Source organism: Xenopus laevis, chromosome 1L (genome assembly GCF_017654675.1).
Source record: "Xenopus laevis strain J_2021 chromosome 1L, Xenopus_laevis_v10.1, whole genome shotgun sequence".
NCBI classification, from domain to species: domain Eukaryota; kingdom Metazoa; phylum Chordata; class Amphibia; order Anura; family Pipidae; genus Xenopus; species Xenopus laevis.
In genome coordinates this window covers 195005615-195030308 of record NC_054371.1, presented here as the reverse complement: position 1 = coordinate 195030308, position 24694 = coordinate 195005615, and the positions used below count along the sequence as shown (strand labels likewise).

Sequence of the window (24694 nt, the reverse complement as noted above, 5' to 3'; positions counted from 1 at the left end):
AATGGAGAAGGGGAGTGTGTTTGCACCTATTCTCCGCGCCTCATTTAAAGGAGAAGGAAACCTAGTTGGCGCAAAAACCCTCCCCCCCTCCCGTGTGTTGCCCACTCTCCCTCCTCCCCCCTGGCCTACCTGTCCCGCTGGGCAAATGCCCCTAACTTGTTACTTACCCTTCTACGTAGGTCCAGTCCACGGAGTTCACAGGCACCATCTTCTTCCACGCGATCTTCTTCCTGCTTTGACCGGTGTTTTGGCGCATGCGCAGTAGGAGCATTTCGCCGGTACGGATCTACTGCGCATGCGCCAAAAGTCACGAAGTTTTCCAATTTCACTTCGTGACTTTTGGCGCATGCGCAGTAGATCGTACCGGCGAAATGCTCCTACTGCGCATGCGCCGGTCAAAGCAGGAAGAAGATTGCTTGGAAGAAGATGGCGTCGGTGAACTCCGTAGACTGGACCTGCGCAGAAGGGTAAGTTACAAGTTAGGGGCATTTGCCCAGCGATACAGGTAGGCCAGGGGGGAGGAGAGAGGGTGTGCAACACACGGGAGGGGGGGAGGGTTTTTGCGCCGACTAGGTTTCCTTTTCCTTTAAACAAGGAATCGCATATCCGTAGCAGTAATATTTTGACAAATTAGTCATTAGTGAAATGATCTGCCACTTGGTCTATACTGCTGCCTGTGTGCTGAAGGTGTTAGTAATAGACACTACTGGCACGTAGTGATGCCCAGGCCCGGATTTGTGGTGAGGCCACAAAGGCCCAGGCCTAGGGTTGCCACCTTTTGCTAAAACTTTTACCGGCTGGTGGGGGCGGGCTGTGATGTAAAAGGGGCGGGCCACGTTGCAAAGATCGCCAGGACAAGCACAAAAGTTAAGTTTCCAGAGGATTGGGGGTGGGCCAAGGGGTCTTGTTAAGGGTATTACAAATTTACGGGCAGCTACGTTGCCTGTAAATTTGTATTACCAGCCTTGGCAGGTGTTTTACCGAAATACGGGTCGGGTGGCAACAATACCCAGGCCTAGGGCGGCACTATTTTAGGGGCGGCATGCTGCACAGCCGCAATGCAAGGGAGCACTGGGGATGCATACTCCTGTGCATATCATCCTCAGTGCTCCGACACATGTGAATGCTCGCGCGCAGGGGCGGTGCGAGTCCAGGTGCCGGCACTAGGACCCAGTGGCCTTGTGGCGCCACAAAATCTGGGCCTGGTGATGTGCCGCTCTGGCATACTTCTTTAGTTTACTGTAGGGGCACGTCAGTATGTCTATTGACAACTTCAGCCCTAAAGAAATATGGGAGAGCGGCACATCACTACGTGCCAGTAGTGTCTATTGCTAACACCTTCAGCACACAGGCAGCAGTATAGACCAAGTGGCAGATCATTTCACTAATGTGCCCAAATATTACTGCTACAGCTATGCGATTCCTGATTGCACTGTGCTGGGGGGCCACATTATTATTAATTTCATGATGGAGGCTGTGGGCCAGTGTAAATTTGAAACGGCCACAATTGGCCCGCGGGCCTGACTTTGGACATGCCTTATTTAGGGTGTTGTGTGCAGCATGCTGGAGTGTAACTATAGAGGAAGCAAACCCTGAAATTACTCGAGGGACTGGTGAGGAATTGACTCCAAATATAGTGCTATGGGATCCACTAACTTATAGCTATGCCACTGACTGTGCAAAGTGCAGCACTGCTTCTATACAAGAGCACATAGGCACACATGCTGTAAGACATGCTACAATTCTGGGCCCATTATTCAGCTTTGTGTGTATATATGGTACATGTTTATGATAATGTGATAAATCCTGCATGTACCTATGTGTCTTTTGTTTACATTTCCTCTATACTGGATATTGACACCTTGTGGTCCTAATTCTATACCTCCTGGGAGTGTGGGAGTTGCAGTAGAACAACATCATCAGGGGCATTTGCATATATATATATATATATATATATATATATATATATATATATATATATATATATATATATATATATAGATATATATATATATATATATATATAGATATATATATATATATAGATATATATATTAAAGTCCCACTGTAGGTAGCATTCTGTCAGTTAGTATTCAGTCTTACAAGATCTGGATATGGGATTCTCCCCCCCCCCCCCCACAGTCACACAATATATTAGTCCTTGCACATGCTCTGTTCGCCACCAGTCTACCCCTCTTCCTTCCCAATGTCCCCCAGTGCAAACCAGAGACACAATCACTTGAACTTTTGGAGACAGAGAAAGTGTAAGGGGCGGCCCCAAGACTTTATTAAAACAAACATATACAGCTCGCTCACCTCCATCCTCAGCAAGATTGATAAATTACTCCGCTCCACTACTTTAATTATGTATATGGTATGCAGAATAAATCACCCCACCGCAGCACCTCAATCAAGCACTTTTAAATGATAATTGCGTCTGGGTGAATCAATCTTTTCATTTCTGACATTTTGCTAATTTTAGTTTTGCGGTGGTGCTGCTGTGTCAGGCAAAGTCCTAATGACAATTCGGCACAATTATTTCAAAAGAGGAGGAGTGTGCTATACTAGCTGTAGCATTGGGGTCTGGTTTCTCCTGAGTCACTTTTAGTGATCAGACCCCCACGGCATGAGGTTAGGGAGAATGACTAGGTTAGGATGCTGCTGTGTGGTGCTCTATATACTGAATATACATATAGTAAGTATTTGTTTCTATACAGTACAGAATACAAGATGGCAAAGACTAAATATATTTCTTAAGATCAATAGTTTGCAATCTAAACAACTGATTCTGAACAACACCTATGTATATACATACAGTCATATGAAAAAGTTTGGGAACACTTTCAACAAAAAAGATAACAGTGGTATGTCTTTCATTTCCCAGGAACATCTGAGTACTGGGATATTTTCTGAACAAATCTTTTTTAAGTGAAGCAGTATTCAGTTTCAGTTGTATGAGATTAAATCAACTGTGAAAAACTGGCTGTGGAAAACTTTGGGTACCCTTGTAGTTTTGCTAATTTGAATGCATCTTATTGCTCAATATTGATTACTGGCAACACCAAATTGGATTAGCTCATTTAGGGCTCTTACATATGAGCGTTTTTACCTGCGCTCCCCTGCGTTCCGTTTTTCGGCGTTCAGCCGCAGGGGAGCGCAGGAATAGACGCATTTCATTATTTCAAATGGGGCTGTACTCACACAGGCGCGTGTAGGCGCCGAACGCAGGAAAAATGCAGCATGTTGCGTCTCAACCTGCGTTCGGCGCCTACATGCGCCTGTGTGAGTACAGCCCCATTTGATATAATGAAATGCGTCTATTCCTTCGCTCCCCTGCGGCTGAACGCCGAAAAACGGAACGCAGGGGAGCGCAGGTAAAAACGCTCATGTGTAAGAGCCCTAAGCCTTGAACTTCATAGGCAGGTGTGTCCAATCATGAGAAAAGGTATAGTATTTACAGTAAGGTGGCCAATTGCAAGTTGTGCTTCTGTTTGACTCTCCTCTGAAGAGTGACAGCATGGCACCCTCAAAGCAACTCTCAAAATACCTGAAAACAAATATTGTTCAATATCATGGTTTAGTGGAAGGCTGAAAAAGCAATCTCAGAGGTTTAGGGTAGGGACACACTGGATGATTTGTCACCAACGCTTTTAAAAAGCAAATCGCGGCGACATATCGCTCGTTTTGTCTCTGAACAAAAACAAATGAAAGACGCCAGCTCCTGTGCCCACAGCGTGTAGGTACACACTGGACGATTTGTCGCCAACGTTTTTAAAAAGCAAATCGCGGCGACATATCGCTCGTTTTGTCTCTGAACAAAAACAAATGAAAGACGCCAGCTCCTGTGCCCACAGCGTGTAGGGACACACTGGACGATTTGTCGCCAACGTTTTTAAAAAGCAAATCGCGGCGACATATCGCTCGTTTTGTCTCTGAACAAAAACAAATGAAAGACGCCAGCTCCTGTGCCCACAGCGCGTTTGTGAATCGCCTGTAGCTCCAAAACGCACTGAGACCCTTTTCCGAGCGATTTATCAGAAATAGCATGTACTCAGAAAAGCACTGAAATCTCCTAGACATGCACACACATACAGATAAGTAGCAGCAATTGTATTCAAATTACAATGCGAACGCAATGACGCAAGAACGCAAGCACGTAAAGACGCCAGGTTACAGCGGGAAGCACAAACCGTTTCCGGTTTGGGTGGAGCACGTACCGGACAGAGTAATGGGATACAAATCGCTCTGTGCCAATAGTCGCTGTGAATCGTCTGTTCAAAAAAGACGATCGTCTTGTCGCCGCGATTTACTTTTTTAAAACATTGGCGACAAATCGTCCAGTGTGTCCTTACCCTTATACTGTCAGTTTCAACTGTAAGGAATGTAATCAGGAAATAGAAGGCCACAGACACAGTTGCTGTAAAACCCAGGTCTGGCAGGCCAAGAAAAATACAGGAGCGGCATATGCAGAGGATTGTGAGAATGGTTACAGACAACCCAAAGATCACCTCCAAAGACCTGCAAGAACATCTTTCTGCAGATGGTGTACCTGTACATCATTCTACAGTCGCTTGTTGTATGCAAAAGCTGTTATAGACAAGCCACAGTCATTTTTGCACAAAGTGCTTTGGACTGATGTAAATATGTGTGATCCATTATCAGAAAACCCATTATCCAGAAAGCTCCATGGAGGCCATTTCCCATAGACTCCATTTTAAACAAATAATTCTAATTTTATAAAATTATTTCATTTTACCCTGTAATAAATGATACCTTGTATTTGATCCTAACTAAGCTGCAATGATCCATATTGGTGGCAAAACACTCCTATGGATATTGTTTTAATGTTTAAAGAATTTTTAGTAGATGGAGATGGAGATCCAAATAACAGAAAGATCCCTAATCTGAAAAGCACCTGGTCCCAAGCATTCTGGATAATAGATCCTATACCTGTATATGACTTGTTTAAAGACTGTCTTAGTGTGGTCCCTGTTATTCATATAAAATATATATTACCCTTCAAATAATGCAAACCTAAAACTCCAATCACCCTACTAAAACTCAATGGGCTCAGGGCAAAAATTAGATTAAAGGGCTCTGTAACAATCAAATAGATGCAGGGGTGCAAACTTGCATGCATCTAGTCGAGACACAGTGCAAAGTGCATATTTTTATAGGCACATCTGATGCAAGGTGCAGTGCATAGCGTTAGGAGCCAACCTTCCCCCTAATTTGTAATTGAGTGCATTCTTATGCACTTATATGAGTACTGTTGGGATTTGATCCTGGGACTTCCTTGTTATTGGCTGCTCGCCCTAAGCACCAGGCCAGGGGAGCAGCCAGCAAGCTTCTGTCTATAATTCTACTGGGTCCCAGGATTAGTCATCTTGCCATAGCTGAATGGTGGATTGAGGTCAGCCAATTTGGATTGACCCTGCCCATATAAGGTCAACCCTTCTCATCCTCCTGGCCTGAGCATTTCCCTACCTTAGCAGAGCGGCATTGCCCCTAGCTAGGTTTCCTGCTCTAACTCCTTTTCCTTGAACCCAGCCTTGAACCTTACTTTGCCTTGTCCTGCCTTGACCTTCCCTGCCTTGTCTGACCTTGTTCCTGTTCCAGTCTGACTCATCGCCCTCTTCACCCTGTTCCTGTCCTGCCTTTCAGTTCTTTGTGTGCACAGCCAGTCCCTGCATGAAGTACTCACCTTTCCACCTCTGCCTACACAGTGCCCCTACCTCACCCTTGACAAGCAAACAGCTTAGAGGAAACAGTTTTAGGGACCCTCTAATTAAAGTCTGCCTTGTGATACTGAGCCATTCAGAGTAAAGAAGAAAGGAAAAGGTAAATTAAAGGGGCAATGTGCAAAGTGCACTCTCTGAAGTGCTAATTTCATCATCTTATTTAAATATACCTGCTCTTCTACAGTCACAGCCACCATCTCTCCCTGCTATACCTGCTATCCCACAGTCACAGTCCCTTCCCAGAGACTATTATCCCACTGTTACTATAGACACCATCTCTCCCTACTATACCTGCTATCCCACAGCCACAGTCCCTTCCCAAAGGCTATTGTCCCACTGCTACTATAGGCTCCATGTCTCCCTACTATACCTGCTATCCCACAGTCACAGTCCCTTCCCGTAGACTATTATCCCACTACTACTATAGGCACCATCTCTCCCTACTATACCTGCTATCCCACAGCCACAGTCCCTTCCCAGAGACTATTATCCCACTGCTACTATAGGCACCATCTCTCCCTACTATACCTGCTATCCCACAGCCACAGTCCCTTCCCAGAGACTAATATCCCTGCTGCTTGTGTATTTTTGAGGTTTGGACAGGACACAACAGAATCACTTAATTTTCTGTAGCTTTCTCTAAGCAGCAGTAGCAAAGCTTGCACAACATTTTATATTGATACAGTTATATATCTGAGCAAGTGCTGGGGCCAGAATGATTACATTTAAATTCATATGAGTGATCATATCCTCCAAGTATCTTTTTGTAACCAGAACCATCATGATTCATGGACTTGAAAATGGTCAGGCTTTATGGAAAATGGATAGGGCTTAGGGGAGATGAAGACTTGTCATCTGTCATTCTATTTGCTTCCTGCTAGTCAAACATTTATTTTGCTTTCTGCTCTGCAGAAAGGACTCTGCCCCTGAATCGCTATTGTAAGGCTAGTGTAAAACTAGGAAGGCTCTCACCAAATAAGTGAATCTTAAATAAACAGTTGTGAATTTTTACACACTATGCTAGTTTTCCCTTTGACTCTGGGCCATTAGCTAGGTCCTTCCCTGTGTTTGAGCTGTTTCAAGACAGGAAGCAGAAAAGGAGGAAGATAAGTCAGACTGATGTTACTCGTGCTGTATGTAAATAAACAGCTTCCTTAGAAAAGCAGCCATGGGGTTTAGATAAAGAGAGGCTAGACCAAATGTATTTGCCTCCCTACCACCACCATATCATTATCGTAACTAGATCTGATTACAAGGCATTTGTTTGTTCGACTTTTTCAAAGCATCATCTTTGCTACCAACTTTGTACAAAGAGTGTCATTATTTCCAACTGATAACTACGGTATCCCCCAGAGTTCATCCTGGATAGAGACGCAGAGCAGCCCATATGCTGTGCTAGTATTAAATTAGGTCACTTCTGTGGCAAAGTGCTACACCTCCTTGCCTCTGTTATTTCGCTCTTATAGTTATTAAAGTATTTTCACACCATAAACATGGATTGGCACGTTGTCAGAAAGAATCATAACATCTTTATACATTATAGATGGGACTCAGGGCTGGCGTTAGAGAACCGGGGCCAGAGTTCATTATAGGAAGGTTGGAGTCCCAACTAAAGGAAAAAAATACCCTTGTACTTCCAGTGGAATGTTTGGAGTAGGGCAAGATGGGGCACTTATTCTTTATATCAGTTATGCACAACCTACAGCCTTTCCATTGCTTTGGAACTGAGGTTGGACCATCCTACTTTATGTCAAATTCCAAAATTCTACTGCTGCTAAACAAGATAGGCCTGACACCTGTACTGAGAAAAACCAAACAATTGCTGCCATTAGAATAAGATGTTACTTGCTTTTTAACAGTTCCATTTACTGCCAAGAGGGATTAAGGGCAAATGCCTTTTCTTCTCTGCCCAAAAACGATCCCACATTTTTATTATTGTTAATTATACACCAAGCAAATATTGAGTATGCTGTGGAAAAACGGGAATGTTTTTTTTAAAATATATATTTGCATGGAATTTAAAGAAGCAAAACATTTTCTAAAAGAAACAATTAACTGTGCTGTAGAAGGTGGGTCAGAATAACAACAGACACCTAAAACATAAGGGGTAAGTAATAAGAGCAATATGCACATACCTCCCATAGAGACATCTGTTAACCCAGGCACATACTGATCCACTCCTGACATTTTTAATGTTATTCCATGTTACCATGGAGTTATAAATATACAGGTATAGGATCCGTTATTCAGAAACCCAATATCCAGAAAGTACAGGAAGGCCATCTTACATAGACCCCATTATAACCAAATAATTAAATTTAAAAAAAATATATTTTCTTTTTAATTTCTCTGTAATAATAAAACTGTGCCTTGTACTTGATCCTAACTAAGATATTATGAATCTTTATCGGAGGCAAAACAATCATATTGGGTTTATTTAATGTTCACATGATTTATTAGTAGACTAATTGGCCTATTTATCATGGCCTCTTAATAAATATTTTATGGCACTGTTTTGGTCTGAAGTGTACCTGTTTTTGCTAAATTTGGCCTCTAGATTAAAGTATTTTTATTGTTTTTAGTTGTTCCATCTATGCACTAAAAATAATATAATTGAAAAGAAAAACATGAAAATATTTTTACATATTAAACACCACTGTCAATCACTTTCATTATTTTGCTGGGAATTGGGGACATGATGGTATTTACATGCATACCCCCAATGTGCATACCCCCAAATGAATCAGAATCTAGGGGCAATTAACATATCCGCTCTTTTAATTTTTCTAATGTGATTTTATTTCAATCAATGGTACACTTTAATGATTTCACAATCTTTCATAAACTGTGTGACTACATATATTTATTATAATCCTTGTATAAAATCCTGTACAATGATCATATGATTTAGGCATACATTTGGGGCAGATTTATCAAAGGTCGAGGTGAATTTTCAAATTCAAAAACTAGGGAATGGTCCAAACTAGGGAATGGTCCAAATTCGATGTGAATTTGAAAAAAATTGAAAATTGAAATATTGAAATTTATCATGTACTGTCTCTTTAAAAATTCGACTTCGACCATTCGCCATCTAAAACCTGCCGAATTTCTGTTTTAGCCTATGGGGGACCTCCTAGAACCTATTGCTTAATGCGTCTATTCCTGCGCTCCCCTGTGGCTGAACGCAGAAAAACGGAACGCACAGAGCAAAGCTTCAACCGCTCGTCAGTAAGAGCCCTTAGAACCAATTAGAGCAGGTAAAAAATGTTAGTGACTCACAGTGGGAATCATTTATCAACATTGGGCAAATTTGCCTGTGGGCAGTTACCCAACAGTGTAAACGGTTGTGTACAGGCATGGGATCCGTTATTCAGAAACTCATTATCCAGAAAGCTCCCATAGAGTCCTTTTTAATCAAATAATTCCGATTTTTACAATTGATTTTTTTGTGTAATAATAAAACAGGACCTTGTACTGGATCACAACTAAGATGTAATTAATTCCTATTGGAGGTAAAACAATGTTCCTTGGTTTATTTACTGTTTACATATATAATATGAAATTGTATGGAGAAAAGATCCCTTATCCAGAAAATCCCAAATCCTGAGCATTCTTGATAATAGAACCCATACCTCTACCATAAATATTAACATTATAACATGTACTAGTATCCCTTTAGGGCACAAATGGAGACATGTACAAAGCTTATCTTGAAAGAGGAGAGAGCACTGATACCAACAACCTATAAACACAATCAGGAGATGTGGGAGCCACAGGAAAAATCATCCACTACTTTATCATGTCTGATGACACTGCATTCAATCAGAGACACACTATGTATTATCATATCTTGTCTCTGCAAATTGAAAGAATTTTAAAAAGTCTTCCAATTCACGGTGCTTGGGATGCCAAATGGCACTTACTTGGAACAAAATACGCTGAAATGACTCCAGGGCCTACGACTGCTGATTAAAACCTTGGGAGCTCTTGTTTATAAATGGAATATCAGGTTCAGCTGATGGATATTACAACTGCTTACTCTTTGGAAGAAAAAAGTTTTTTAAATATATTAATAGTAAAAAGATGCAGGTTGAGAGTGTTGCTCCATTAAATAATGGTACCAGTATGGTTGTAACAGATACAGATAAGGCAAATGTGTTAAATCAGTTCTTTTCTTCAGTGTATACAATAGAGGAGTCTGGGTTCACAGGCTCACTTAATAACTGCACGAATGGTTCAGCTCAATCTAGTCAGTGGCTGACTCAGGATATGATTCAAAAAGCTTTAATACAAATTAATGTAAACAAGGCTCCAGGGCCTGATGGCATACACCCCCGGGTTCTAAGAGAGCTTAGTTCAGTTTTAGACCAGCCCTTATTTCTGATTTTCTCAGATTCACTGTCATCTGGTATGGTGCCTATGGATTGGAGAAAAGCTGATGTTATTCCAATATTTAAAAAGGGATTACGATCTCAGCCTGGCAATTATAGGCCAGTAAGCTTGACATCTGTGGTGGGCAAATTATTTGAAGGCTTGTTAAGGGATCACATACAAAATTTTGTCCTAATGAATGGCATTATGAGCAACAATCAGCATGGTTTTATGAAGGATAGGTCATGTCAGACGAATTTGATTGCATTTTATGATGTGGTAAGTAAGATTCTGGATAGTGGGGGGGCAGTAGATGTGATCTATTTGGATTTTGCCAAAGCGTTTGATACTGTGCCCCACAAACGACTGCTTTCTAAACTAAGGTCTGTTGGGCTTAATGAAGTCGTTTGCACATGGATAGGAAACTGGCTACAGGATCGGGTACAGAGGGTGGTTGTTAATGGGACATTCTCTACTTGGAGTAAGGTTCTTAGTGGGGTCCCCCAGGGCTCAGTATTGGGTCCACTTTTATTTAACTTGTTCATTAATGACTTAGGGGAGGGTATTGTAAGTAATGTATCAGTGTTTGCAGATGACACAAAATTATCCAGCCCAATTAATTCCATCCAGGATGTGGCATCCTTGCAACAGGATCTTGACAAACTGGCAATCTGGGCAGCTAAGTGGCAAATGAGATTCAATGTTGATAAATGTAAAGTCATGCACCTGGGATGTAAAAATATCCAAGCCACTTATACCCTTAATGGGACTGCACTAGGCAAATCCATTATGGAAAAGGACCTTGGAGTCCTTGTAGATGATAAATTTGGCTGTAGCAAGCAATGCCAGTCAGCAGCATCAAGGGCAAATAAGGTCTTGAGCTGTATTAAAAGGGGCATAGAGTCACGGGAGGAGGGGGTCATTCTTCCACTGTATAGAGCACTTGTAAGGCCCCATCTAGAATATGCCGTACAGTTTTGGTCTCCATCACTCAAACAGGACATTATTGTATTAGAGAGGGTACAGAGAAGGGCAACTAAGCTGGTAAAAGGTATTGAAAATCTTAGCTATGAGGAAAGACTGGCCAAAATGGGGATGTTCACGCTGGAGAAGAGGCGCTTAAGGGGTGATATGATGACTATGTATAAATATATAAGGGGATCATTCAACAATCTCTCTAATGCTTTATTTACCAGTAGGTCCAGCTGACACGAGGTCACCCATTCCGATTAGAAGAAAAGAGGTTCCGCCTAAATATTCGGAAGGGGTTTTTTACAGTGAGAGCTGTGAAGATGTGGAATTCTCTCCCTGAATCAGTTGTACAGGCTGATACATTAGATAGCTTTAAGAAGGGGTTGGATGGCTTTTTAGCAAGTGAGGGAATACAGGGTTATGGGAAATAGCTCATAGTCCAAGTTGATCCAGGGACTAGTCCGATTGCCATTTTGGAGTCAGGAAGGAATTTTTCCCCCTCTAAGGCTAATTGGAGAGGCTTCAGATGGGTTTTTTTGCCTTCCTCTGGATCAACTGGCAGATAGGTAGTTAATAAACAAAAAAAAAAAAAAAAAGGTTGAACTCGATGGACATGTGTCTTTTTTCAACCTTACTTACTATGTTACTATGTTACCTGCCTGAAATAATCCTTCAGGAATAAATGCCTCCCTCCCGTTGTCTTAAAAGCTGCATTATTTAAATGTCAATAAGTTGTAAATAGTGATGGGCGAATTTCCGCCTTTCACCGCTGGCGAATACATTCACGAAATTGCCACAAAAGTTCACCAGCGACAATTCCGATGCCGGCGACAATTTCGAGGCGCCCATTGACTTTAATGGATGTCAGAATTGTCGCCAGCGCTGGAATTTTCGCCAGCGTCAAAAATATTTGGACGACGGCGTAAAAATTCGTGTTTCGCTAATTTTTCTGCTGTTTAGCGGATTTCGCAGGAAATTCATGAATTTTCCGGTGAAGCAAAACGCGAGAAATTCGCCCATCACTAATTGTAAACATTTTGTTTTTTTTTTACATTTAACAATTATTTGAATATACATCACGTGAGACATGCGAATCCCTTTGGACTTGGGACCTGTCTCCAAGGTCTGTGGTTGGTGGAATGCAAACATCATAATGTAAATTTCAGCATTTGGGATTTTCTGGAACTTGCTGTTGCCACCAATGGGAAAACGTTTGTTGGTGGATAACCATGCACAAACCTTTCTTCCCTTTGCAGCTCTGATTGCACAAAGCAGAATACTGTTCTGTGAAGGCGGTGGAGCCTATTTCCATTAATCAGCAGATTTAGTGCTCATCAACTTAAAGGGGAAAATATTGGATTTATTAGAAAGGAATTGCTTCCTGTCTACAAAATCAAATTGTGCAGTATAACATTTTTGAGGCTCGTAGTTGATAGAGAAGATGATGTACATCCTGCTGTAAAGTCTATTAGAAGTGGTCTGAGTAAAGGTCATGGGACTCCGTGGTGACTTCTAATAACCTTTTATATTTTAGAAGGGAGTTTATTATCCTTTATAAGCTACAGGTTTTTATTTATGACTCACCTACCTAAATCAATCCTATGTGAACCTCAGCTTCCTGCATCACAAGTCATCAGCTATCACGGACAATTGGACAATTTTTGGGAACTGTAGTTCATCATGTCAATGCCATCTCTTCAGTAAAGATCTCACTTTGCCATGTCCCAGCACCACATCAATACCTGATCCTCCCACACATTAAACTGCCCTGAGAGCCTCGCCGTCTCTTCTTGGGAATGAAGGCAGAAGCAGAGGAGAATCTGCTGAGTCCTTGTTCTCCCTAAAGCAAATTCCCGTATGATTCCCTTGCCATTTTAGTATTGTTTGATGTCCCAAGAACGCCAAACGCCATGCAACTTATTGACCTAAGACATTTTGTCTGTTTTTTTACACTTTTCTCCTTGCTGCCCATTTGTAAATAACCCTTAATATTATGAATACATCTCAATTCAATTCTTATTATTTCCATTAGAAAGGAGAAGTTTAAAAACACTGTTGTATTAAAGGAAAAACATCCGTTAAGGCGGCCTGCAAGAGGGGAATAAAGAAGGCTGTAAAGAAAAATCAAAGGAATATAGGAATATTGCATCCAATGGAATACATTCTATATCAATCAAAAAAATACTACGTTAAAGCATTAAATTGGATCTGCCACCTTAAGAAATAATTCCAAATCTTATGAAATGAAAATGAAAACCATTGTATATGAGTTTGATTTAGAGAAAGAAAATCTCTATAAACCTCTGTAATAATGCGCGTAAACTAATAAGGCATTCTAGACTGTGACTTCAGCACTAAAATATAAAATATCTTGTTTAGTATTACTAACAGTAAGAAAACATATTGATTCCAAGAAGAATGGAAACTCGAATACAAGTGACTTTGATGCTGAAGTTTCATAGAGAAGACAGCAAAATGATCACTTGGGTGACACCAGTATCACTTCCTCAGAATCGGCTTTTGAGAACTAGGTACTGTATTTTAGTCAACAAAGTCATTTTTTGTTGTAAGCATTGTTCAGCATATCCCTTTATGAAAAAAAAAATCCCGCTCAGGGTTTCCATGGAGCACATGGGTTAAGTAGCTGCTATTTTCTAGCTATTTCACATGAAAATAAAACACTCAACCTGTCCTAAAGTTAAAGGAAATTTTAATTTCCTCTCTTCCACACAGGTAACAATTTTCTATGTTGCTTTGAAAACTCTACCCCCACCCTCATCCATCATCCCACTGCAATAATAGGAGGCAGTGAGCAGGGGACTTTCTTCCCGCTCCTGCTTGCTCTTAACCTGGGTTCATGCTGGGCGTAGCTCTTGAAATGTGCTTTAAAATTTATTTTAAAGGGAGCCAGGGTGGTTGCCAAAGCAACCCACCCAGAGATGAATCAAGACTATAGATTAATGTATCTTTTTGATTGTTGCCAGGAGGATTTGCTCTTTAGGCAGTCTGAGGGACCTGCCATAATTTATATATAAAAAAAAATCCTAAGAGACTGGTATTAAAATAAAAAAAAAAGTATGACATATAAATGGCAAGGAGTTTGCCACGGTTTATAAGGGAAAGCAATGGCAGTTAATTTTGAAGTTTCAAGTGGTTTCCATTAGAGTAAATGGTGTACTCAGACTTAACTTTAAACTTTGTGTTCCTTATATAATGTTGCTGCTTTATTTATTAAAGGAGTTAAAAGAAACACTTCTGAATATGCTCTCTCCTGGCTATTATTCTGTATTAATGGCAGACTGTGGATATATATTTATCTGTAGATAGATAGATAGATAGATAGATAGATAGATAGATAGATAGATAGATAGATAGATAGATAGATAGATAGATAGAAGATAGATAGATAGATAGATAGATAGAAGATAGATAGATAGATAGATAGATAGAAGATAGATAGATAGATAGATAGATAGATAATTGATAGATAGATAGATAGATAGATAGATAGATAGATAGATAGATAGATAGATAGATAGAAGATAGATAGATAGATAGATAGATAGAAGATAGATAGGGTAAAGACGTTTCATCTATATTTTCAGCTTTTCTCAATACAGGTATGGGATTCCATTATCCGGAAACCGGAAATCCATTATCCCAGAAAGCTCTAAATTACAGAAAGGCCCATAGATTCTATTTTATCCAAATAATCACATTTTTTTTAAATTATTTCCTTTTTCTCTATAATTATAAAACAGTACATGGTACTTGATCCAAACTAAGATATAATCAATCCTTATTGAAATCTAAACCAGCCTATTGGTTATATTTCAAGTTTAATTAAAATTTCATGTAGACATATATCTATATCTATCTATATCTATATATAGTGAATAAAGTACCCCCTCTTGTAAAATATAAGGATATTATAAGTTACCGAGGAGTTTCATGACCCTATAAAAACACGAGGCCGAAGGCCGAGTGTTTTTATACAGGTCATGGAACTCCGAGGTAACTTATAATATCCTCATATTTTACAACTGGGGGTACTTTATTTATTATAATACACAAATTTTAGTGAGTCATGTGACAGAAATTACATCACTACTCACCGTTTATAACTGATGACATCACTACTCACCGTTTATAAGGATATAATTTACAAGATATTCATGGCTTTTGTGTATTATATATATATATATATACAGTATCTATCTATCTATCTATCTATCTATCTATCTATCTATCTATATATATTACACAAATGCCATGAATATCCTGTAAATTTTATCCTTATAAACGGTGAGTAATGATGTCATTTTGTCACATGACTCACTAAAACTTGTATATTATAATAAATAAAGTACCCCTTGTTGGAAAATATGAGGATATTAGACTTTGGAGTTCCATGACCTGTATAAAAGCACTCGGCCTTTGGCCTTGTGCTTTTATATGGTCATGGAACTCCAAGGTTACTTCTAATATCCTTATATTTTACAATAGGGGGTACCATGGACAGACTATATATATATATATATATAGATATATATATATATGTGTATATATATACATATTTCCTCATCTGGTGCACAATGAAAAACATCTTGGACAATGCCTGGGTGCTGGTCACAAACATGCCATACTGCTGCACCCAGGCATTGTCCAAGATGTTTTTCGTTGTGTGTGTATGTATATATATATATATATATATATATATATATATATATATATATATATATATATATATATACATATATATATATATATATATATATATAACCAGCAAGAAAGATCCGCACTCTCAGGTCTTAAATACTTAATTATAGCAAGCTTTCAGAACATTTTAGTTCCTTTCTCAAGCTGATTGAGAAAGGAACTAAAATGTTCTGCAATCTAGCTATGATTATATTAGTTAGCCAATAAAGGTATCACCTTTATACCACTTTTGTTATTTTTTTATTTCGAAAGGGTTGCCCTTTTACATATATATAGATATGGGACCTGTCATTCAGAATGTGTGCGGTCTATTTTTTTGGAAGATATATATATATATATATATATATATATATATATATATATATATATATATATATATATGATTGTTTGACCACTTATAGGACAAGCAGGCTACCACTGTTGATTAACATGGGCAGACTGCTGAGGGCATACAAAAGTCTACCCTTCTTGACAGTGACAAATATAAATATGTAAAATAGCTGCAAAAGGGAGCAGTCTTGCCATCCCTTATGATTGTGTCCCCTTAATTGGAGGCTCGCTAGGTGGTCCCTGAGAAACACTGCTCTAGAGAACTGCCAATAAAGATAATCAGAGAGATTTGTGTATTCCATATCATTTGCATTTCCTCATTTTAACTATTACCAGTAATGCTGGAAGTGAGCAGCATGTTAAAGATCCCGGCATAGTGATATAATTAGCTGACTTTTCATTGCTTTAACATTTACTGTATCTTAGAGAATTATTAGCATTAAAAATTCACAGTACCCTGTGCAGTGGCATTTGGAGAAAAATGAAACACATCTTCATAATTTTGGTTGCCTTCTCTGAATCATCTGAAATCGGGAATTATTTTGTGTGTCTCTTCCAGCCTCAGCTATGCTGTGGCTTCCTGTACATTCTATAGAGGTGCTTTAGGGGGTACCTTGTCTAAGAGACAATTGCATCTATTTCATACCATAATCCTCCATATCACCCCACACATAGCTTTGTGTTACCAAATTAAATGGGGAGCATATCCTTTTTCTATGGATTTGCCTAATCAGATAAAAATAGTAAAACAGTCATAAGCCCCCAACTTTACTAAGAAGCTATACAGGTTTCAAGCTATAAGCATTGAATTGGTGAAAACATTTATTATTCTTTTAAGTTCTTTTGACTAGTGTACCTTGACAATAAATGCAACATGGTCTTTTAGGGACTGATAATTCCGCAATTTCTGCCTTCTGTATGGAGAGAGGCCTTCTGGAGGTACATTTGGGGTTCTGTTTATCATGCTGTGTAAAAAGAGTGAAGCATTACTGGTGATGCTGCCCAGAACAACCAATCAGCAATTAAATTTCAACAGTTAGAAAACAAAAGCAAAGATCTGATTGGTTGCTATGAGCGACATCCACTTTTTACACAGCATGATAAATAGACCCCTTTATGTCCAGTAGACATCATATAGCTATTGATTGCTACAAAGAGTATAACATACAATGCCAGGTCAAGAAGCTTCGGCACCCATGGTCAATCCTTGACCTCTCTGTGGTATGACTATACTATTAACCACAGTTTGGCAAAGGTAGAAGCATACACAGGAAAACGTAAACTGGAAGGGACAAAAGATTTTCATAAAAAGGTTGTGCCCTAGGCTAGTGCCCCTACTGCTTACCCCTAGTTCCAGCCTTTACTGTGTATAATGTGCATGTGAAATTGTAGCACTAACTCTGCGTTCTTGTAACAGAAAACAGCCAGGGAAAAGAATAACAAGATGTGCTTAAAGCGTTGTTTAAAACTCTTCTGATGGGACATGGGTGCTCTGGCAATGGCAATGCTAGACATATGTATAAGTCCATTCAGACTGTATGAGTTACTATGAATATTTGTTCAGCCAACATGTTTATGAAAGTTAATTTAGAGCTTCTTTGAGTTTTAACTATAGGTGCAATATTATATTTAGATCTGTATTAAAGAGGAGCCAAATTTTGAACAAATCAAGCCAAATGTAGTGCAGCAATGGGCAGCCAAATGAGCAACAACATGAGAAGTTTCATATAATGTGCTGTATTGTCATTTATTCAATCCCATAGAAAAATGTTATTTTCCAGGAAGTGGCTGTAGACTGATTGAACCTCCTGAGCCCCACTCCTGTAGTGAACCCTAACAGAAACATAATTCTAGTGCTTGCTCCCCCCCCCCACTAGAGTGTTCATCATAATCTCTTGTGACTGTTATGCCATTTCCCACTCTATAAAAATCACACCCATAACAGCCTGGAGACAAGAGGTCCGGGGTTCAATGATGTTAAAGTCTATGCATGGTGGAACTGGAGAGCAGGCAGCTCCACGGTAGTGATGAGCCAATCTGTGCTGTTCCATTTGTGAAATGGTGAAAAATGTGCAAAACACATTGAAGTCGATGGGCGTCAAAATAATTCTGAAGCCAGAGAAATTTTTTCATATGCACAACTGTTTTGTCCAAACGCATTAAAGTCAATGGGCGTCTGAATAATTTTGGTTATGCTAGCGCCAATTTTGACATGCGTCAATTTTTTTTTTGGACGCTGGCAAATTGTCAACCACAGGTTCACGAATGAATTAATGGAATTTATTTGCCCATCACTACTCCAAAGCAGTAATCAGGATTAATGAGCAGAGAAGAGGAAACGGCAGGCACTATTTACTTGTCCAGCCATAGAGGCCCCCGGGCCTATCAGCCAGCAAGACTCAGTCTAAGTTTAAGTTTGGTCGTGTAGTTGATAAATCCGGGCCTTGCTCTTTTATGAAACGGTTGATGCCCAACTCTTATTGATGTTTGTTGGACAAAGCATAAAGGGTTTTGTGGAACACAGAACAACCACCATTATGATCGCTATAACAAAAGTTGGAATCACAGTCATACTGGTTTTAGTTGAGTAGTTTATACCATTTCTTATTATAAGTTAGAAAATTGAAGCTGATGTTCAGTTTACATTTAAGGGGAGCAATTAGCTGAAACAACCATTGATGACGAACTTTCATTATAATCTAAACACTGTAATTGATAGAATCTATTTCATAAACAGCCTTTATTCATCTTTCTTACAGTTTTTATATGTTTAACGATTTATTTGTGTTCCTCAGCCGAACATTTTTTTCTTTGGCTGAAAACAATCAGTTGCTGACAGATTTCCTAGGCTGATTTGAGGAAGCCAGTTGCCATACAGCGTGGTTGAGTTGTTGACAGCAGGAGAATAATGTGGTAAAAAAAAGCTATACTATGAAAAAAGAATAAATCCCATTTGTGAAACGGAATGATTAAATATCCACTACAGAGTGGACACATGTTTACTGTAATTGTCTCCTTTAAAATTGCACAAGCAGAAATATCATCCTGTCTTACTTGATAAGACAATATAATAATATTAATCTGAATGACCTCAGCACTTATCACAAGTGAAAAAGATCTAGCTACTTAAATTGCCAATACTGCATTAAAAATGGATGATTTCTGGCAAAACAATTCACATTGCCATGGTGTACTAGCAGTAATTGTATGACACGTCTTCCCTCCCTTACTGATCTCTTTTACATGGACTTTCTGACAAGTTGGCATACAAGGTCCACTGCATGTACAGAGGTGTTTCTGATATAGTGAAACACAGATGTTTTTTATAAAGTGACCAATCAGTTGATAGTTAGGTAGAAATCAAATGCAGTGTTTTCAGTTATTTTATCATTCCTGGTTATCACTTTAAAATGGGCTTTATTGGGCTGTGTAGTAAATTATTATATATATATATATTTTATAATAATAATATATTAATATTAATAATTATATTATTATACAATTATTATATATACAATTATTATATATAAGTATATATACAATTATTATATATAAGTAATCTGTTTTGTGGCCTGTACACTTGCTCCATCACTTCGGGGGACATTTACTAAGGGTCGAATATCAAGGGTTAATTAACCCTCGATATTCGACTGTCGAAGTTAAATCCTTCGACTTCGAATTTCAAAATCGAAGGATTTACTGTTATTTGTTCGATCGAACGATCAAAGGAATAATCCATCTATCGAACGAAATTCCTTTGATCAAAAAAACATTGGGAAGCCTATGGGGACCTTCCCCATAGGCTAACATTGATGCTCGGTAGGTTTTAGGTGGCGAAGTAGGGGGTGGAAGTTTTTTTAAAGAGACAGTACTTCCACTATCGAATGGTCAAATAGTCGAACGATTTTTAGTTCGAATCGTTTGATTCGAAGTCGAAGTCTTAGTCGAAGGTCGAAGTAGCCAATTCGTTGGTCGAAGTAGCCAAAAAAATACTTCGAAATTCTAAGTATTTTCCATTCGAATCCTTCACTCGAGCTAAGTAAATGTGCCCCTTCATGTCTTCATACAGTTCACAGGGTTCCAAGGGGAGTTTTCATGAATTCTTGCTGTAGGATATGTTAATCTTGAAAACAAAGGAATGTTCTCAGATCTGCAGATAATCTGATATTCTCACAGTTGTGGCAGCACCATTGTAACACTGATATAGGGATCCTGAGTGTCTCTATGATCTTACTGAACTCACCTCTCACACATCAGTTTCCGAATTCATCAGGTAAATTCTTGTTGTCAATTGCATTGAAGTTACTTCACAGTTTCTTTATGGCACCTTTTAAAAAAAGAGGACAGAGGGTCACTTTACTGTTAAGAAAATATCACAACTGAATTATTAGAAATGAAATCCATATTTTAAAGGCAGTGAAAATATAAGAGCTTTATTAAAGGACCTAGGTTTTTCCAGATAACTGATCTTTCTGTAATTTGGATCATCACACTTAGAGGGTTATTTACTAAAATATGAATTTGTCTAATTTTTTTAATTTAAAAAGCCAAACTCTATTACCCAATATGACCTTATTTATTATAAAAAAAAAGCTAGATTTAATCGGTTTGGGTAAAAACTCGATAAAATCGAACGAAAACCCTAATCATATGATTTTATTAGAGGTTTTCCTAAATGGTTCAATTTTTTCGGGTTTTCTCCCAGAAAGCCTGATTTTTTCGTGATTTTTTCCTGAAAACCCCAAAAAGTTCAGATTTTCAGGCTAATTCCAGCACAGACCACAGAAACATGATAGGGACTTCTGCCATTGACTTATACACAATCTCAGCAGGTCTGAGATGGCAGATTTTTGGATTCAGGCTTTTTGCTTCATTTGGGCTTTAATAAATCTCAAAAAATTCAAGTTTAAAAAAAAAAAAGCCCAACCGCAGTTTAGTAAATAACCCCCTTAAAATCTACTAAGAAACAATGTAAACATGTAAACATTAGGGGGCAAATTTACTTAAGGTCAAATATCGAGGGTTAATTAACCCTCGATATTCGACTATCGAAGTTAAATCCTTTGACTTCGAATATCGAAATCGAAGGATTTAGCGCTATTCGTTCAATCGAACAGTCAAATGAAGAATCGTTCAAAATGAAGAATTCGATCAAAATATTAAATCCTTAGAATCGTTCGATTCGAAGGATTTTAATGGGGGACCTTCCCCATAGGCTAACATTGACTTCGGTAGCTTTTAGGTGGCGAACTAGGGGGTCGAATTTTTTTCTTAAAGAGACAGTACATCGACTATCGAATGTTCGAATAGTCGAACGATTTTTAGTTCGAATCGAAGTCGAAGGTCGAAGTCGAAGTAGCCCATTCGATGGTCGAAAAACCATTCAAAATTCGAAGTTTTTTCCTCTATTCCTTCACTCGAGCTAAGTAAATGGGCACCTAAATAAACCCAATAGGGTTGCTTTTCCTCGAATAAGGATGCATTATATCTTAGTTGGGATCAAGTACAAGTTAGGGACCTGTTATGGGACCTGTTGTCCATAATGCTCGGGACCTGGGGTTCTCTGGATAATGGATCTTTCTGTAATTGGGATCTTCATACCATAGTCTACTAGAAAATCATGTAAGCATTAAATAAAACCAATGGGCGGTTTTTCTTCCAGACATAATTAATTCTAAAGATTATTTATATCTTAGTTTTGATCAGGGTACTGTTCTATTATTACAGAAAAAAATGAAATTATTTTTTAAAATTTTGATTATTTGAATGAAATGTAGTCTATCGGAGATGGCCTCAGTAATTTCGATAATTTCGGTTTCCAGATAATGGATCCCATGCCTATACTGTTTTATTATTACAGAGAAAAAGGAAATCATTTAAAAAATCTGAATTAATTGATTAAAATTGAGTCTGTGGGAGATAGCTTTCCCTTAATTTAGAGCCTTCTGGATCATGGGTTTCAGTATAACTGATCCCATACCTTAGATATTGCTGAGAATCCATGCATTAACAAGTGTACAGCCATGTAATAGTTCCACATAATGTCCCAGTAATGGTCACATAGGTATATTAAATAATGCTTTTTTTAAAAAATTATATTGAAATAGTTCTGTCAAAAACATTTTTTTAAGATGCTGTTTTTATAAGGTAAGAAATATCATTTTAGATCTGCTCCCTTCTTCTAGATGAGGCAAATTTGTGATATAACCCTTGAAAAGCGTTTGTATGTTCTCCTTGCGTCTGCATGTGTTTCCTCTGGGTACTATTGTTTCCACTCACACTCCAGAAACCTACAGGCAGGTAATTGACTCATAATAAACTGTGTGTGTGTATGTATGTGTGTGTGTCTGTTTGTGTGTGTCTGTTGGTGTGTGTGTGTGTGTGTGTGTGTGTATGTGCATGTCGAGATCTAGGTTTGCTTATTGCAGTGGCAGATATGAATCATGAACAAACAGTATAAAGTGTAACATGCACTATAAAAACAAAGCACAATAATAATCACAGCAAACAGCATTAGAAAAAGATCCCATAAGTTCTTGCCACCAAACCTGTGTGATTCATGATCAAATAACCAAAAGTCTGAGAACTGCAATTAAAGCTACTTAAAGCTTCTATAGGGTGAAGTAAAAAAGATACTGTATGAGCAAACTTCTTGTACAATGAAAAAACCTGTAAATGTCATTAGGATACATGTGTTGCTGACCAGGTTAAAGGCTCAGTAACCGTATTAAAAGAAAAAGAGTGCTCATGAGAAAACACTCAGTAGAACCAGCATTATATTTTGACTTTTTTGTTAACAGAAAACAGTGTCAGAAGAAATGCCTGGGAAAGAATCGGAAAGTCAAGAGAAATGCCTGGGAAAGGGTCACAGAGGGGCATAGCAGTGTCCTCATGTATAGATCTTGCCCGGAAGACAGGCTTGGGAAATTCTGTAATGGGTGGGAAGGATCAGCCTTCCCCATCTTAGAAATGATGAACTAAACCTATAACCATAAAAGCAACATTTATTTTGTGCTTATTCTGTCAGTTGTTCATTTCTTCATGTGTCAACGTTATATATAGAATTACTGTACATGATAAGCCCCGAACATACCTTGTGCCAGGTAATAGAAACAGAGATCCATTGCATTATATATGGAAGGATATGATGGAAGAGAGATACACACTAGAATTAATGCTTAAAAAAATCTTAGAATGTAAATTAACCCTGAATAACTGTTAACATTCTTGAATTCTAATGTTTCCTTACTATGCACTATTTTAAAGGGATAAAAAACAAGGGAACGTTGTGCTCACTACTAATTTTTAAAACCATTAGGTGGGGGTGCAATGAGGGTGTGACCACAAAATACATATAGACAAATACTACGTCAAAGTCATTCCCGTTGTGGCCAGTCCTACAATCAACTTGAATCTGATTCATTAAGAATTCTATTTCTTCATTATACATTTTACACAGGGACTAAGTTTTACCTGCAACTTACTTGCTGCTTTCAAGGTTAAAACTCCCAAACATGGTTGCCCTTTTATTAGACAACAGTGGGATCACCTGACTATAGTTGGGAAGGGTGGGAGCTACAACATGGAGTTTTCCATTGCTCCTGTATAACATATAACAAACAAAGGAAAGTTGTGCTTCGTTATTACTTTAATTTTTAAATGAGGCTGTGACCAAAAAATATAAGAGGTCCTCTGCACTCATTACTCAAGCAGCAAGTAAGATGCAGGTAAAACTTAGTCCCTGTGTAAAATGTATAATGAAGCAATAGAATTCTTAATGAATCAGAGGAAAATTGAGCGTAGGACTGGCCAGTAGTGATGGGAGAATAAAATGGCCTGGCACGAATTTGCAGCAAATTTCGTGAAAATCTGAAAATTTGCCGGCTTCAATTTCCAATTTTCACGATTTTTACGTGAAAACGTTAGAATTGCTAGATTTTTTCATGAAAACATTTGAGTACTTGATTTTTTGGCGAAAACGTTTGAATTGCTAGATTTTTTTGTGAAAACAGTCAAATTGCAAATTTTTTCGTGAAAACTTTCGAATTTCATGATTTTTTCATTAACTTTCCCACGGGAGAAATTCGCCAATCACTACTGGCCAGATATGGGATGAATTTGACGTAGTTGGCCAGCTTAAATATTTTGCAATATATGGACAAACAATCCGGTTTAAAAACTGGAAATTCAGCTCTTAAAGGTACCAGGAGCGTCTTTTTGCTGCTCCTGGAAACCTCTCCAGCGTTACCACCTGAGGCGCACGTCTCAGCTCGCCTCATTGGCTGCACGCCCCTGCACGCGGCTAAATGTTTTTGACTTTATCTTAAAATAGTGGATTTGGTGAGACGCGCTGGGAGATTGCCGAAGTCCCTTACCTCCCGGTGCATCTCTCCTAGGTTGTTGGTGCACAGGCATGCACTTCCGGGTCTGCGTCTAGAATGACGCTGTCGTTTGACGTCAAGCGTCATGACGTCACCAGAGTTTTTGACTCCTGCCTGACTTCTGACTCTGATTCTTGCCGCTTGCCTCGATAAACTGCCCGATTCTCGTCTAAGTCTTGT

The 24694-nt window shown here is 38.8% G+C and overlaps 1 protein-coding gene across 19 annotated transcripts in view; it reads right to left on the bottom strand.

Annotated features, from left to right (window-relative positions):
* The window catches only part of mef2c.L (MADS box transcription enhancer factor 2, polypeptide C (myocyte enhancer factor 2C) L homeolog), a 187360-nt gene that overhangs the window by 145800 nt on the left and 16866 nt on the right, over positions 1-24694 (bottom strand). For all 19 annotated transcript variants that reach the window (XM_041580412.1, XM_041580400.1, XM_041580369.1 and 16 more), the window contains exon 2: positions 20377-20460. The gene's annotated coding sequence lies outside the window, so the exon portion shown is untranslated. The remainder of the gene's footprint in view (positions 1-20376; positions 20461-24694) is intronic.